Source organism: Heterodontus francisci, chromosome 11 (genome assembly GCF_036365525.1).
Source record: "Heterodontus francisci isolate sHetFra1 chromosome 11, sHetFra1.hap1, whole genome shotgun sequence".
NCBI lineage: Eukaryota > Metazoa > Chordata > Chondrichthyes > Heterodontiformes > Heterodontidae > Heterodontus > Heterodontus francisci.
In genome coordinates this window covers 93,977,777-93,996,137 of record NC_090381.1, presented here as the reverse complement: position 1 = coordinate 93,996,137, position 18,361 = coordinate 93,977,777, and positions in this window count along the sequence as shown.

The window sequence follows — 18,361 nt, the reverse complement described above, 5'->3', positions numbered from 1 at the left end:
TCCCCAAAGCCTGTCCACCATTTACAAGGTACAAGTCAGGAGTGTGATGGAATACTCTCCACTTGCCTGGATGGATACAGCTCCAACAACACTCATGAAGCTCAGACACCATCAAGAAAAAGCAGCCCTCTTGATCAGCACCCCATCCACCACTTTCAACATTCACTGCCTCCACCACTGACACACAGTGGCAGCAGTGTGTACCATCTACAAGATGAACTGCAGCAAATCCCCGAGACTCCTTCAACAGCACCTTCCAAAGCCGTGACCTCTACCACCTAGAAGGACAAGGGCAGCAGATGCATGGGGACACAGTAGTGTTCTGTGAGTTCCCCTCCAAGTCACACACCATCCTGACTTGGAACTATATCGCACTTCCTTTACTGTCGCTGGGTTAAAAACCTGGAACTTCCTTCCTAACAGCACCGTGGGTGTACCTACACCACATGGACTGTAGTGGTCCAAGAAGGTGGCTGACCTTCTCAAGGGCAATTAGAAATGGGCAACAAATGCTGACCTTGCCAGTGACGTCCGTATCCCAATAACATATAAAGAAAATAACGATTATATTACTGCACTAATGATCAAATCTCTTCATGGCAGCTGGGGAATTTAACCTCAATTAATTAAATATGTCTAATAAAACTAGGCCGGAATTTACACCACATCACCCCCACACACCCCCACCCCAGCACCACCCCCCCACTCCCCTCCTGGGAGTGGGCTGGAGGCGAGGGGCGTAAAACTGAGTGGTAGGCAGCGAGTGCTGTTCCCGTTGCCCTGCTGCCCTTGCTGCCATTTTAACATCAGCGGAGGAGATTGAAAATGGCCCACACTCCCCAGGCCAATTGAGGCCCTTAATTAGAACAAAGAACATAGAACATTACAGCGCAGTACAGGCCCTTCGGCCCTCGATGTTGCGCCGACCTGTGAAACCATCTGACCTACACTATTCCATTTTCATCCATATGTCTATCCAATGACCACTTAAATGCCCTTAAAGTTGGCGAGTCTACTACTGTTGCAGGCAGGGCGTCAATTATTTGCCTGCCACCGCTGGTATTTTACCAGTGGCAGCCAGGAACTTCAGCACCTGTGGAGGTCGCCCAGTAAAACCTGGTGGCTTCCTTGCGGCCCAGGGGGAGGAGCCCCCCTAATCGGGCACCTCTGCCTCACAGAGGGCCCCTCCAGCAGCACAATCCGTCCCCGCTGGAGCACCTCCCCCGCTCTCCTGAACAACCCTCACCTCTTGCCAGGGCCCAGTTGATAGTCCCTGGTGAGGCCTGAAACCCCACTCACCTTTATGGAGACCGCATCCAGTTCCCTGTCTGGCTGAGTGCAGTCCCAGGAATGGCCACGCTCCTGGTGGCACTGCTGGGATTGAAGAGTTGCTGGCCTGCTGATTGGCCGGCAACTCTTGGAGGCGGGACTTTCTGCCTCAAAGGGGCGGAGGTCCGTCCCAAGCCAATTAAGGGCCTGGGCCATGTAAAATTACAGGCTGGCTTCCAGGCATGGCAGAGGCGGGCTCACCACCGACTTTTCAGGCAGTGGGCTGGACACCTGCCGCCACATAAAACTCAGGCCCTCGTCTCAGTAATGGTGACTGTGAAACTACTGGATTTTTGTAAAACCCATCAGGGAAGGAAATCTGACATCCTTACATGGGCTGACCTATATGTGATTCCAGACCCACAGCAATGTTTTTGACTCTTTACTGCCCTCTGAAATGGTTTAGTTGTATTCAAGAAGTTGAGTCACCACCACGTTCTCAAGGGGAATTAGGGATGGACAATAAATGCTGCCTTGCCAGTAACACCCACATCCTGCGAATGAATTTTTTAAAAAATCCACTTGCCTGTCATTGGTGTTGATCTCCATTTACTGTATGAAATCATAAAGGGCACATACTCCCATTCCCATAAGTCACCAGGCATTGGAGACTGCCAATGATGTCCATAAGTTAAGTCTGGCTATCTTCCTGTGCCTTGTTTGTTCAGCTGTTATTGGCTTCTTGTTAAAATATGGGACTGAGAAAATGTACAAATGTTGCTGACCAGCATGAAATTAGAGAACACATGGAGGCGGATGCCGTATAAATTGGACACAGAGTGGTTGACGCCACTGACAGGCATTCAATTAACTGTTTAATTCAGTAAATGAGCTGCTCCTGCATATCTCCGCAAGAGGCCTGTCTTTATAGTTGTTTTTAATATAGAGCATTTACCATTCACAGTATTCACCTTGAGATTACCCTCTTCTTTAAAATCTACAATTGCACCTATTTATCCTTTGGACTGGATTTCATTGGTTGTCAAACACTTGTGACATTCTGAGTTTGTAAAGGCTCCAACTTAAAGAATTACACAACAAGATTTCATGTTTTAAGACTTTTAGTATAACAACTAAACTAAAATAAATCCCCATGAACTAAATAGTACTTTGTAAGCATCTGATACCTCAAATTACAAATAAAGGTATTTTCTTTACTTATTAAAACACTTGAAAACATCACACAACACTTATATGTTATACAGTCTCTTTGATGGCAAAATCTTTGCAGTTAAAAGTCCCAAATTCCTCCCAGTTACAATGGGTTAGATTGCGTTGGATCTCCCAGACCTTTAAACATCCTCTTCACTCACACTTGTCTTCCTTTCTTACCACCTTCCTGCCATCAGAAAATCTATTAAATTTACCTAGAATCACAAGTCAATAGCCTATTGTCCTTTTCCAATATGCAAAGTCCACAAGTCTGGCTTCAGCAGCACTACCCAGGCTTTTCACTGCTTCCTGGTGTTAGCAGCTGTCATGCACATTTGCATCCTCAGAATCACTGATCTCTTGTTTACAGTCTGAGTGTCTGGGAGGGTGAAACCCATTTTCTTCAGGTGTTATATGAACATACATACAAACATACGAATTAGGAGCAGGAGTAGGCCACTCAGCCCTTCGGGCCTGCTCCGCCATTCAATAAGTTCATGGCTGAACTGCTTACTCCACATTTCCACCTAACCCCGACAACCTTCCACCCCCTGGGAGATGTGACTGCTTTTCAAAAAAAGTTTTTGATCCGAGTAATGAGTTCTTCATGTTGTCTGATGCAACATAACTAAGATGCATGGAATCCAGTTATGCTGAAGATCTCAAACAGGTTTATTATGTACAGTACAGAGTAAACAATTTACGGAACCTTACTCTGGATGTTACAGTTGCAGAGTGACTCTGGCATGTAGTCTGGGTGCTGAGCTCAATAACAAAGTAAGATTTAAAGGGGGAACATCACTCTTTAAGGCAATCATACAACAATCTGTGTTCTCTGTTGTTCTGGTAACCAAGATTCCTATCTTGTCTTTAAGCAGAGTGGATGTGAGGTCACCTGACTTCTCTGATTCCATCTTAAACTTTTTTTTAAATCACAGTTGTTAAAACATAATCATGTGACAAAGTTCAGCGTTTGTAACAATATGAATTCAATTCTTTCTTTGACACAGCACATTTCAGGAGATTCTTCAGAAGCAGTGTTTCTTTATAAATGAAATGATCAAATGCTATTAGATATGTTGCTGTAGTTATTTCCATTCCAGGATTAATCTTAGGCTGGCACAGAAAGTTACAGAGATATCTGGCTGATGTGTTTCGCCAAGGTTTCCTCTCCTACGTCCCCCTTCAGACAAGAAGGATAAGAGTCCAGGCTGCAGACGTCAGCATGGCTGCATTCAGTGCCCGTATATGCTGCAATACCACAAAGCACTTGAACCAGCAGTGTGATGCAGAATTAGCCCAATACAATCAGGAACAGTGGGCAAACTGAGACCCTATGAACTGATGATTAAATGATTGACTCCTAAAGCCTTTGAGGTGCCTTAAGTCTTATCAGTGTCAATGAACTGAGGATAATACACAGCCTTTATACTAACAGAATCCTGGAAATGTGTCTGACTGCAGAAGCTGCTGTGCACATTCCTGAACAAACTGCTCTTGTTACACTTAAAAGTCTTGATCTTCCTGTTGGTTCAGCTGAATAACATAATGGAGTGAAGTTGATCTCAGGCAATAGCACAAAATGGACGGTAATGAAACAACAGCCTGCTTTACACCCTGCCAGATTTTCATTTCTTCGACGCATTGTCAGTATCAATGGCATAATGGCAGACCCACAAAAGACGAGAGCCATTGGTGAATTCCCACTTCCTACTTCTGTCCAAGATCTTAAATGATTCCTTGGAATGGTTGGCAAAATTGTTATCCAATCTAGCATAAGTTACTGAACCCTTAAGACAACTATGAAGGAAAGCTCAAGCATGGTGTTGGGACGCACATCAGGAGCAAGCATTTCAAAGGATCAATGAAATGTTGATTTCGCCAGATATCTTAGCGCATTATAACCCCTCACTACTAACCACAATTGCAGCAGACGCCTCGTTTACAGGGTCCTTTCTCAAGAACAGCTAGATGGAAGTCGAAGACTGGTTTGTTATGTGTCACGAGCATTGTCTGAGAATGAGAAGAGGTATGCCATTAAAGAGAAAGAATCTTTCACAGTCACATTGGCTTGTGAGAAGTTCTCAGATTACGTTATCGCCTTAAAGGTTGTCATAGAGACAGATCACAAACCCTTAGTTTCCTTACTTGATGAAAAGGAATTCACTAGGATGCCTCCGGGAATCCAGAGATTCCGCTTGAAGCTAATGTGATTCACATACGAAACAGTATATGAACAGGGCATGCAACAAATGACAGCAGATGCATTGTCCAGAGCTACTGCTGACCATCCTACACGACAGGATGTTAACTTTATTACTGCGATTGAATCATATTCTCAGTTCACTGCATCACAATGGCTGGCAAGCTCAAAAAAGCTCCAAGCAATTCGTCATGCTCAGATGCAAGATGAGGAATGTCTGCCCATATTGTACATAAGGTTGTCCACAGCAGTGTCCCAGTGGTAAGAGGATGAAAATCTTCTTTGAACACTGAAGGCACTTTACTATTATGGATGCTTTGCTGGTATATGACAAGAGGCTGGTGATTCATGACTTACTGCAGGTAGGCATCTTGGAGAAAATACACCAGGGCAGCATGGGTATAACAAAATACAGAGCACGGGTTCAGTCGTCTATGTGGTGGCCAGGAATATTGAGAGATATAGAAGAAATAATTTCTAATTGCCAGGTATGTGCAGACAGGATCAGAAGGAATCCCTTATCTCCACCCAATTTCCAACCAGACCATGGGAATGTCTGGGGATGGACCTATTCATGTTTAATGGAAAATCCTACCTGATTGTCATCAACTATTCATCAAGGTGGATTGAAGTCAAACATTTCTAAATAACGACTACTGAGATAATCATTCAAGCTTTATCAGAGATCTTTGCAATACATGGTATACCTGACCAGAGTACTTCACGCACTTTGCGGAAAACTGGATTTGTCCATCTTACAAGTTCCCCTAGATATCCTCAATCTAATGGGGAAGCTGAATGAGGAGTCAGAACTATCAAAGCCCTATTAAAGAAGAATGAAGGTTTTCAAACAGCACTCCTAAACTGCAGATCTACTCCATTGCTACGTGGATTAGCACCATCAGAACTGCTGATGGGAAGGAAGCTTAGAACACAACTTCCCATCCTACCCAAAAGATTACTTTCAGGGCTAGAAGTCCAGGATTATCAGAGTTCAAGACAGAGAAAAGTCTTACTGAAAGCAACAAGCATAGAATTATCATAGGAAATATCGTACCAGGACCCGACCTAAGTCGATGGAAGGAGGAAAAGTATGGGTACGAGACCAATGCAGAGAAGGAGTATTTGTCCAGAGAGATGACAATCAACAAAGATCTTATTTAGTACATACTGCAGAAGATACTAAAAGAAGAAACAGGAGAAATTTTATTTCTATTCATCAAAGATATCAATCAGTCATACATTTGGATGAATCAGATGTTGATCCTAAAATTCAGAAAGCACCAGATACTACAAACCTCAATGAAGGCCATCGAAATCAAGCAACAAGAGTTCAGAGAAAGACTGCTAATCTTACATGTCTGACAACAACATGATCAAGGAGAGTTGTGAATGTAGTGTTTGATTGATCTGTGTTTGATTGTATTAGTCTGTCCATTGATCAGTGCTCATTGTGCTTGATTGCTAAAGCCTATGGCTGGAGCTTAAGAGTTTGAAACTGAAACCAAAAGACACAGAGCTAGAATGTTCTACAAAACAGAGACTGTTCTGAGAAGACATTGTACTGAGATCTTGTAAATGCTGAGATATTTTAAAGTACTGTAAATAAACCAATTGGTGATTTAATACAAATGTGATATCTGCATTGCTCTGAGAAAAGTCAGATATACAATATCCAGCAACCTGGCAAAATAAAACATGGCAATGAGAATGATTTAGCAAAATTTAATGTTATCAACTCCAGAACCATTTCTTTCAACACCAGGAAATCCTCCATTGTGCTGGGAGAAATGGATTTTGGGGTTTAAGACCCACTTGCTCGCTATGGGGATGGACAGCCCAGATGTAGCAGTGGACCGTAAAAAAACAATACTTGTACATTGTCTCGGAGAAGAAGGTCAGCGTATATTCGAGCAGCACACAGAAGATACATTCACATTTGATAGTGCAGTAAGTGCTCCTGAAAAATACTTCAGGCCAAAGAAAATTATGATGATAGAGTGATACGCATTCTGCCAGAGATCCCAGGGACATGGTGAGCCCATTAAATACTAAGAGACAACATTGTAGCAATTGGCGGCTACATGTAAATTTGGCACACCAACCAACGAACTAGTTTGTGACCAATTAATTGAAAAGACTTCAATTCCAAGAATTAGGGAATGTCTCCTCATGGAGGATGATGATTTAACCTTGGAAAAAGCCATAAACCGGGCAGTCCAGATCGAATCTGCCATGTTAGATTCAAAGCGGTGAAACACACTTGCACCCAAGACTCAGGGTTGCAGACACAGCTTGCCCAACCAGTTTCAGTGCAATGGTTAAGGATAAGAAGACCTCAGCGACCTCATCAAAATGTGCCCTATCACAGTCAGTTGCATTCAAAACTGTGCCCAAATTGTGGAAATGCTCATCGAGTCACAACACCATGTCCAGCTCGATGGAAAAAGTGCAACACATGCTTAAAGTGGAACTATTTTGCAAAGATGTGCAAGCCATTGAAGAAAAAGACTTCATCGGTTCAACATGAGTCTCTTCCTGAGAGTGAGGTACAACATGTATATTTCAAAGCAAAAAGTAAAGCACCAGGTCACTTTAAGGAGTGCTCAGTTGAGATCGGTTGGAGACTTGGGCAGAGAAATGGCAGATGGAGTTTAGTTTAGTTTAGAGATACAGCACTGAAACAGGCCCTTCAGCCCACCGAGTCGATGCCGACCATCAACCACCCATTTACACTGATCCTACACTAATTCCATATTCCTACCACATCCCCACCTATCCCTACATTTCCCTACCACCTACCTATACTAGGGGCAATTTCTAATGGCCAATTTACCTATCAACCTGCAAGTCTTTGGTATGTGGGAGGAAACCGGAGCACCTGGAGGAAACCCACGCAGACACAGGGAGAACTTGCAAACTCCACACAGGCAGTACCCAGAATTGAACCCGGGTCGCTGGAGCTGTGAGGCTGCGGTGCTAACCACTGCGCCACTGTGCCGCCCGGACAAATGTGAGGTAATGCATTTTGGAAGGTCTAATGCAGGTGGGAAGTATACAGTAAATGGCAAAACCCATAGGAGTATTGACAGGCAGAGAGATCTGGGCGTACAGGTCCACAGGTCACTGAAAGTGGCAACGCGGGTGGATAAGCTAGTCAAGAAGGCATACGGCATGCTTGCCTTCATCGGTCAGGGCATAGAGTATAAAAATTGGCAAGTCATGCTGCAGCTGTACAGAACTTTAGTTAGGCCACACTTAGAATATTGCGTGCAATTCTGGTCGCCACACTACCAGAAGGATGTGGAGGCTTTGGAGAGGGTACAGAAGAGGTTTACCAGGATGTTGCCTGGTCTGGAGGGCATTAGTTATGAGGAGAGGTTGGATAAACTCAGATTGTTTTCACTGGAACGACAGAGGTGGAGGGGCGACATGATAGAGGTTTACAAAGTTATGAGTGGCATGGACAGAGTGGATAGTCAGAAGCTTTTTCCCAGGGTGGAAGAGTCAGTTACTAGGGGACATAGGTTTAAGGTGAGAGGGGCAAAGTTTAGAGGGGATGCGCGAGGCAAGTTCTTTACACAGAGGGTGGTGAGTGCCTGGAACTTGTTGCCGGGGGAGGTGGTGGAAGCAGGTACCATAGAGACGTTTAAGAGGCAGCTTGACAAATACATGAATAGGATGGGAACAGAGGGATACGGACCCCGGAAGTGCAGAAGGTGTTAGTTTAGGCAGGCATCAAGATCTGCACAGGCTTGGAGGGCCGAATGGCCTGTTCCTGTGCTGTATTGTTCTTTGTTCTTGTTTGAGATCGCAAGCATCTCAGTATCACTTCTTATCAATGTTGGCAAGAAAGTATCCATTTTGAGTGACAAACTCTACCATCAGTATTTTTCACAATTCTCTCCCATTCCTGCGACAGACACTCTTCAAGCTTATGATGACACTATCATTCCAGCGTCAGAGACAATCACAGTTCCAGTACACTACAAAAATGTCACCCGAGACAGGTTCACTTTCTATTTGGCTAAAGGCTGAAGCCTTATGGAGGTAATCCTTTTCAATAGACTTGGATTCAAACCTGAAGACCCCACTGGAGCACACATTAATGGGATTGAAGATGTAGATTGTACATGCCAGTATCCTTCCTTATTTACTGGATTTGGGCAGATCAAAGGGTACTGTCTTGCTCCTCGCGTCAACACATCAATCCGACCAGTTTCACAAAATTTGAGATGGTTGCCATTTGCAATCCGTGCTGAAGCGTCACAGGAGATGAAATGACTAGAAGCAGACAGTATCATTAGCGAATTGACTCATCGTTTTGGATATCAAATCTAGTCATTGCACAATGAAAAAATGGAAAACTTGGACTATGCATTGACCTAAAGGCAGTCAACAAGGATATCATACCAGACAGGTATCCACTTCCTACAATTCAGGAACAGTCAGCAACATTTCATGACTCCACAGTCTTCACAAAGCTTGATATCTTCAGATACCTCTAGCAGAACAAACCCAATATCTTACAGCTTTTGTCACCCATGAAGGTGTGTTTCAGTACCATAGAATGCCTTATGGACTTTGCTCAGTACTTAGCGCATTCCAGAAGATCATTTCTTCAGTCTTGTCAGATGTTGAGGGAACGCTCAACCTACTTGATGACATTGTTATCAATGGAAGGGACAAAGCTGAACATGATCAGGAGTGCTCACTCGACTTCCAAACACAATTTGGTGCTAAACAAGGACAAATGCAAACTTGTGGCACCCAAGATTGACTTTCTAGGTTATAGAATGACAGCAGCTGGAGTAAAGCCTACACACTCTCTGACTGGAAAGACACCAGCCGAACTTATGATAGGTCGTAACTTTTGCACGCCACTGACCATTCTTAAGCCATCACTGCCAGTTAGCAAGAATGTCAGAGCGAAAGCAGATGAAATCGCAAAGCGACAAGGTAAAGCAAAGGCATACTTTGACAAATGTACAGGCACAAGGGAACCACAAATTAAAGTTGGAGATTGGGTTTGAATCAAATGGCCAAATCGTGACCACAAACTTGCCGGAGATTTTACCCGTGGCAAGTGGGCGGCCCACGCCTGAGAAAAGCCGCCTGTTAAAAGCATACGGCTCTCTGACGGCCTAAGGGGGTCCCTCATGATCGGGCACCCTGTGCCTGATGGAGGGCCGTCCCCGCTGCCCCAACTACCCCCAACACACAACACGCCCCCCGTTTCCCCAGTCGACCACCCTTGCCTCTCCGGGGCCCGACCGATCAACCCCAGCAAGGCAACAAAAACTTACCTTGGTTCCGGGCTTCCCGACATCTTCGTCTTGAAGTTGGGCTGCAGTCCCAGCAGTGGCCACCACTCCTGCTGGCGCTGCTGTGACTAAGAGCTGCTGGCCCACTGATTGGCCGGCAGCTCTATTATGCAGGACTTCCTGCCTCAAGATGGTGGAAGTCCCACCTCAGAACAATTAAAGGCCGGGGACCCACAACATGCAAGTCAGATCCCCAGCCAGGCAGAAGCGGGTGCGCCATCGACTTTTCAGTCGGTGGACGGCTCCCGTCCGCCAAGGGTAAAATCCCAGCCGAGGTTACAGAAGTGGAAGTAGATGCTCTTGGAAGGAATATGGGGTCAGTAGCTCAGCTCAGACAGAAATAAGATTCTAGGGTTGCAATCAGTCTGACTAAGTCTGAGAATGGATGGGTAGAGGAGTAGGAATAGTCACAAGTGTCTGCTGAGGGCCAAAGGTAATGGCTTCAGTCGTCCCAATGTTTGGCTGGAGGAAATTGTAGCCAGAACTACAGCCCTGCTTTCCCAGCCAGGAGTTGTGCGGGTGGGGACTGAGGCAGTCAGCAAACCATCTGACCCTGCGCAATTGAGGCCCAGGAGATTTTAACTCCCAGGTCTCATTCACACAGGGCTTGTCAGTCTACCTCCTGACCCCAGTAGTTAGTTGGGCAACTGGAAGCCAACATAGATGGCTGCTGGGTGGGAACAGTATTTTGTTTGGCTGGAAGCCGTTACCTGGAACCTAAAGGAATAGTTTCCAGCACTCTGGAAAGTCATTGGGAGGGGGTTTGAGAGGGGAAGGCAAGCCTAGGGCAGGAGAGAAAAAGATTTTCCTTTTGGGGCCTGGTAAAGGAAGCCAGTAATCTCAGTCCCAGGACATCACTGTGGGAGTTCCTTAGGACAGTGTCCTAGGCCCAACCATCTTCAGCTGCTTCCTCATGACTTTCCCACCATCATAAGGTCAGAAGTGGGGATGTCCGTTGGCGATTTCAGAGTGATCTGTTCCATTTTCAACTCCTCAGATACTGAGGCAGTTTGTGCTAACATGCAACGAGACTTGGACAACATTCAGGCTTGGATGGCTAAGTGGCAAGTAACATTTGCGCCACACAAATGCCAGACAATGACCATCTCCAACAAGAGTGAGTCAAACCATCTACCCTGGACATTCAATGGAACTATCATTATCAAATCCCCCACCATCAACATCCTTGGGGTTACCATTGACCAGAAACTTAGCTAGACCAGCCATATAACTATAAATATATACCTAGAAAAGCAGTTTAGAGACTGGGTATTCTGCAGCAAGTGCCTCACATCCTTATTCTCCAAAATCTTCTCACTATCTACAAGGCGCAAGTCAGAGTGTGATGGAATACTCTCCACTTGCCTGGATGGGTGCAGCTCCAACAACATTGAAGAAGCTTGACATCATCCAGGAGAAAGCAACCCACTTGATTGGCACCCCATCCATAACCTTAAACATTTACTCACTCCACCATATGTGCATTGTGGCTGCTGTGTGTAGCATCTACAAGATGCGCCACCGCAACTTGCCAGGGCTTCTTCAACAGCATCTCCCAAACCTGCGCCCTCCACCATCTATAAGGACAAGGGCAACAGGTGCATGGGAACACCACTATCTGCATGTTCACCTCCAAGTTACACATCATCCTCAATTGGAAACATATTGCCGTTCCTTCGTTGTCAAAATCCTAGAACTCCTGTAACAGCACTGTGGGAGTACCCTCACCACACCAACTGTAGGCGATTAAGAAGGTGGCTTGCCACCACATTCTCAAGGACAAAAAGGGATGGGTAATAAATGCTGATCTTGTCAGCAACACCCACACCTCATTAATGAATAAAAAAGAGAATGATATTCAAATCTGATTAAAGCCACCTTGGTGTTGCATGAAGACCAGAAGCCCCCTGGGCAAGGGAGGAGAAATATAAAAGTAGGTTCCTGCTGTTGATTGCTGTCTAGTGGATCCTGATAGAAAGGATTGAGCTTGACTTTGATGCCCTTTATGGATGAAATGCTTGTCAGTACTCATTTTTCAAGCTCACATATGGAGAGTGATCATTTAGGCAAGGACAGGATCGCTGTGCCAACATGAGTCAGCAGAGTAAGAGAGAAAAATAGGCAGTTAATGGTCTTGATTTCCCTTAAAATGTCAGAAGTATGTTGAAAGAAGATTGCCACACACGAGTGTGCTCTAATCCACGTAATAAGAGACATAAATTTGAACCTGTAGGCTCGATAAATGTTGTTTGCTTTAGATCAACTAAAGCAGTGAATTTTTCTTGTCGCCTCCTTCCAGCTTTCTGGATGAGATCACTTCTCTATCTGTGTAAAGCAACACTTTATTGTTTCCAGTTCCTACTTGTATGCATGGTCGCTGTCAGAACTCAGCATACAAGATGCTGTTACACAGTAGTAGCTTTCTTAATAGCTTTTAAAAGCAATACACAAACTATGCAGCATGATACAGCCAAGCCCATCTACACCTAATACCTGTCAGGGCTTGTGAATATTATATGTTGAATTCTCTGTCAGGGTAGCTTAGTGTGTTGATATTCCATCCCATTCTCATTGCAGGGAGGTCAGATGCTGGCTTATATCCATGATTTCCCACTTAACAAGATCCCATTCTTAATGCCATCATAGGGTACAAATCGGTCAGTGCTTCCTGACAGGAGGGAGGGGAAATCAGAAGACAATTCACACTTTATGTCAGGTGTGTGCCTCCTAGAAATTTTTAATAAAACAACTTTGGCCTGGCCGTTAACTAAACAGTGGTGTGTGACACAAGGAAAGGGGCCAAGAATCTGCACAATGAATAGAAAAATAGTCTAAAACAGCTAGTTCATCAATGGCTGGGGTGTATAAAAAGACAAACCTGAAGAGATTAAGGACTGGGATAGTGAATGAAAGGATTTGGAAAAATAGAAAAGAATATTGGGGAGTTATAATGGATCAGGGTTGCATGAGAAATAAAGTCAGTGAACATGGGGAACAAAATAAAATCGGTGGCATGATATCCTTGATGAAAGCTTGACATCAGCGAGGGTGAGATGAGGGAATTAAATATTCCCACCAATAAAATTTTCAGTCGAGGTAAAGAAGGAAAAGAAAGGAAGAAAAATGGTCTTATTAATTAAGCACATGTTCTACAGAATCATAGAATCATAGAATGGTTACAGCACAGAAGGAAGCCATTCGACCTGCTGTGTCCATGCTGCCTCTCCGTAAGAGCTACTCAGCTTGTCCCACTCCCCTGCTCTTTCCCCATAGCCCTGAAACTTTTTTCTCTTTAGATAATTATCCAATTCCTTTTTAAAAGCCATGATTGAATCTGCCTCCACCACACTCACAGGGAATGCAGTCCAGATCCTAACCACTCGCTGCGTGAAAAGGTTTTTCCTCAGGTCACCTCTGGCTCTTTGCCAATCACCTTAAATCAGTGTCCTCTTGTTCTCAACCCTTCTGCCAGTGAGAATAGTTTAAAATGAAAGCTTTATTGATGGTGGTGTTCAGATGTAGTTTGCCTGGGCCGAATTAAGAAATAATAAGTGGTGTTATATTGAAAGTACATTTTGATCATTGAGTAGTGGGAAAGAAATGAAAGATTGGGTTTGGTAGTAATGTAGGGAGATTTGCAACAATAATAAACTCATAATAATGAGAAATTGTTGAAAGACAAATTGGATACAACAAAAATTTGTATCAAATGGGGGTGGATTCTTAGTTTACATCCACAACTATTTCCTTCAACAGCATGTTGCATACTCAATAATGAAAGGTGCAGTGTTCTAGTTAAAGAAACAGTACAAGTAAAAAACCTGAAGGCCTTGGGAAATAATGGCTGCAATCTAATTATGTTTATGTTGAAAATAGATAAGGGAAAAGAGGAATCAATGATATAGGTGTCAGACTGGAAATGAGCTAATCCCAGTGGGATGAAAGAGAACCTAGCTCAGATTGGAAAAAAATGGCAGATCAAAACAATTGACCAGCAGTGGGAGATATCTGAATGTGAGATACAGAAGGTACAGGTTTAATACATTCTGCGTGAGAATAAAAGGGGTGTATTAACAGCTGGGTGAATAAGTAGAGAGATTAGAGCAGAAAGTAGTTGTGCAATTTATACGCATAGCGCCGGTTCCCACCTGGCCCGTGTGGCATAACAGAACTGGACTGGCACACGCAGGTGCTACCCCTGTGAGCACCCGAAGTCGCTCAATATGCATGATCGTGATGTCACTGAAGTCAACGTGCTGATGCAAGGCCAGGGTACCAAAACTGGTCAATGAATGTGCAGGTAATACCTTCCTTATTCAATCCTGAAACAACAAGAGTTATGAAGCAAACTGAACCCTGTTCTGGGGCTACTTAAAGTGTAACTCAACAAGTTGCCGCTGAGGTTCTTGTGACTTCCTTGTGCTCAGGCCAGGTTGGGGGAAGCACCATGGTGAGTTGCTGGAGCAATTTGGAAGTTCTTGCTGACCACAAGAAGGCAGAAAATAACATCACCTTGTATCGACATGGGAACAGTAGTTACAGTGCCATTTGTTCTGCAGCATGTGAAGGACAGGCAGAGGAGGAAACGTGAGGAGAGAGGAGAAGGAAGGCTCTCCTTGAAAGGATCTCCCAGAAAGGGTTTTCTGGGAGCACCACTCCTACATTGCAATGAACCAAGAGCAGTGTCTCAGGAGACTTCGCTTTACTAAAGAGTTGTGATGTAGTTGTATCACCTCCTTCATGATGACCTGGAGCCTCAAACCAGCATGAGAACAGCCCTCCCAGTGGCTGTGAAGATCATCACTGCCCTCACTTTCTACAAAATGGGATCCTTCCAGGTGGGAGCTAATGACATCAGCTACATATTGCGTCTGTGGAATGTCACCAAGGCACTATACAGAAAGAGAGGAGACTGCCCCACCCACTAATATAACCCAGCATTCTCTGCCAAAGGACTTGAACTCAATACCTTCTAACTCAGAAGCAAGACTGCTACCAACTGAGCAACAGCTGATAGGCTCGGCATGAGGGAATGGCAGCGATAGTTAACCATTATTTTGATGCAGTGTCTAGAAGACGGTATAAGTGCGACTATCATAGGAGCATGTGGAAAAGCTATTACTGGAGGTAACTATAAAATTCAAAAGCGCACTGTATTACAAAAGAAAATGGGACCAAAAATATAAAAGTCATAAGGACCAGATGTTATACAAGATCGGAGGCAGAGTTATTAGGTCTCCCTTAAAGACTCAAGAACAACTGCCCTAAGTAATGGATGGTGGTGGTGTAGTGGTATTGTAATTTTGAGGCCCAGGCTAATGTCCTGAGGACATGGGTTCAAATGCCACCATAGTAGCTGGTGGCATTTGAATTCAATTAATTAATTTTTTAAAAATCTGGAATTGAAAGCTAGTGTCAGTAATGGTGCCATGAAGCTATCAACGATTGTCATAAAAACCCATCTGGTTCACTAATGTTCTGTAGGGAAGGAAATCTGCTGTCCTCACCTGGTCTGGCCTACATATGACTCCAGACCCACAGCAATACTGGCCTGCCAGTGATGCCCACATTCCGTGAAAGAATAAATTAAGCAAAAGAAAACCCCTCTGTAAGTGAGCTGCATTAATCTTTTATTTTAAATATGTCACCTTCAGAAACTTCCCAGGTCTAAATCCCCTGATTAGGCTCTCTGATACTGTTCACCTCTTCTCACTCGGTGTACCAGCCTCCATGTGAGGCCAGGGCACAAGAACTTCTATCTTAATGTCGTTTGGTAGTACAGAACTTGAGAATTGCTGAAAATAGAGACATGTTGTCAAAGCTTTTCATCTTGCACTCGTCAGGACAATACACAAGAATAACCAATGTAAGGGAAAACAACAACATACTGCATGAGAAGAGAGTGCTGATTGGTTGGCAAGTAAACTCTGATTGGTAGAGGCATTGCCATGGAGAATGCACCAGTTTATGATGACTGGCAATTAACACCAAGACAGGGTGGCACAGTGGCACAGTGGTTAGCACCGTAGCCTTGCAGCTCCAGCAATCCGGGTTTGGTTCTGGGTACTGCCTGTGTGGAGTTTGCAAGTTCTCCCTGTGACTGTGTGGGTTTCTACTGGGTACTCCAGTTTCCTCCCACAGCCAAAGACTTGCAGGTTGATAGGTAAAATTGGCCATTGTAAATTGCCCCTAGTGTAGGTAGGTGGTGTGGGTGTGGTAGGGAATATGGGATTAATGTAGGATTAGTATAAATGGATGGTTGTTGGTCAGAACAGACTTGGTGGGCCGAAGGGCCTGTTTCAGTGCTGTAGGACTTTGTTTGAAATTTAAACCAGGCAGCTTAACTCTGATTGGTCAAGGCATTGCCCTGAGGAATGGCTGTCACTTGTTTTGTTCAGCTGACAAGGTGCAATGTGACAGAAAGAACATGTACACACATTGCGTCTGTTTCAGCTGAACAAAATAAATGACAGTCATTCGCTGGTGCATTTCTCAGGGCAATGCCTTGACCAATCAGAGTCAAGCTGCCTGGTTTAAATTTCAAACACAGCTTGGCAGTTAACTGTCAGTCACCGTAAACTGGTGCATTCTCTATGGCAATGCTTCTACCAATCAGAGTTCACTTGCCAACCAATCAGCACTTTTCTCATGCAGTATAATTTGTTGTTTTCCCTTACATTGGTTATTCTTACGTATTGTCCTGATGAGTGCAAGATGAAAAGCTTCGACAACGTGTCTCTATTTTCAGCAATTCTCAACTTCTATCTTCATGGAATTCCAGGCCCCATCCCATCCATGGCCATGTAGCATTGGGTGGAGGTTCTACTCCACAAGACCATCCTGAAAACTAAGATCCCTGGCTAAGACCTGGTATATCTGGGACCCAGTGGAGTTTGCAGCCATTCCAGTGAACCTCCGCTGAATTTACAATGGGAATCTACAAAAAATGCAAAGGAATTTGAACTCCCCCCCCCCACCTCATACTATCTACAAACATACATATATTACATAAAAGAACAGACACTAGACTGGGTTAAAGACCAGATCCTCAGTCCCCAGTCAGTCAGCATGGCAATTCAATGCGTTTGATGAGCCACAAGGACTTGAAAGTCCCATCTCAATCCCGCCTATACCGATTTAGTGAGGCTGTTGTCAGTTCCCTTGAGTTATGGAAGGGAAAATGGCCAGAGTTTCTGCTCCTGATCACTACTCAGAAATCATTGCAAGTTGTGCGCATGTATAGATGTCAGGTGATGAGGGATTGAGCTCAGTTGTAATCATCTCCTACAACTGCCCCTCCCAGGGCCAGATGCTAATATTCACTGTGAAGGCCCACACATGATTAATGATGAATTGGGCGAGGAATCAAACGGAATATATTGCATGTGGAACCATACCAAGGCTGTTAAAATTGCTGTCAGTCCCCTTGAGTTATGGAAGGGAAAATGGCCAAAGTAAAGAATCAACCCCCACAGGAGAGTTGGGGAGGAAAGAAACAGTAAGGCAAGCTTGGTGAAAAACAAAGATAGTAACATCAATCTCAAATTCTGTTTTTAAATGGCATGAATCTTGATTTTGCAGCTTCTGGTGAACCTTGTGATCAACTTGTAGTCTGGTAACTCAGTCAACATGCCAGCATTTCTTACTGCTACTATTACAAATGAGCTACAACTGAACAAGCACATAACATTGTAAGACATGAAATAAAATAGGGTCGCAGTGGGCTTGGTGTGCTCTGAATTACACCACTTCAAAATTTTTGTTTAAAAGCAATACTCAAATGCATTTTTTCTTTCAATTCCATGCAGTGGTATCTAGATAGAAAGCAAACCTATGTAAAAAGGATTAATCTCAGGAACCCACAATGACTCTCTCCTGTGTCATAAAGGTGCTCCCATTATAAATTTTTTTTGAGGACTTGTGTTTAAAAGACTGTGGAAAACACCTGAGAAAATGCCTGGACTTTTTTTTTAAAGGGTCACTGGAAGGACATTTGGAACTTTGTTTAAAAAAACACTTACTGGAACTCACATGTCTTAAGCTAAGTAAACAGCCAGAGCCTTATGGACTACGGAACTGTTTGGACTTAGAGAAGTCACATGTCTGGATTTATGGCGGTCGAGAGTTTTGGTTTCGTTTTTGGATATTGTTTGGAGTTCAGTTGGGGTTGCAGCCTGCAGAAAGAGAGAAGCAACTAACTCATTCTGTTCCACCTCTTTGAGAAACCCTGAGAATCCAGTGTGAGAGCTGGAGAAACTGATGCAGCATTTCTCCTGAGAAGCTTCTGCAAGACTTCCTCGCAACATCTCCTGAACAAACTGCTTCTGAAAAGATCCCAGTGACATCGCATGTG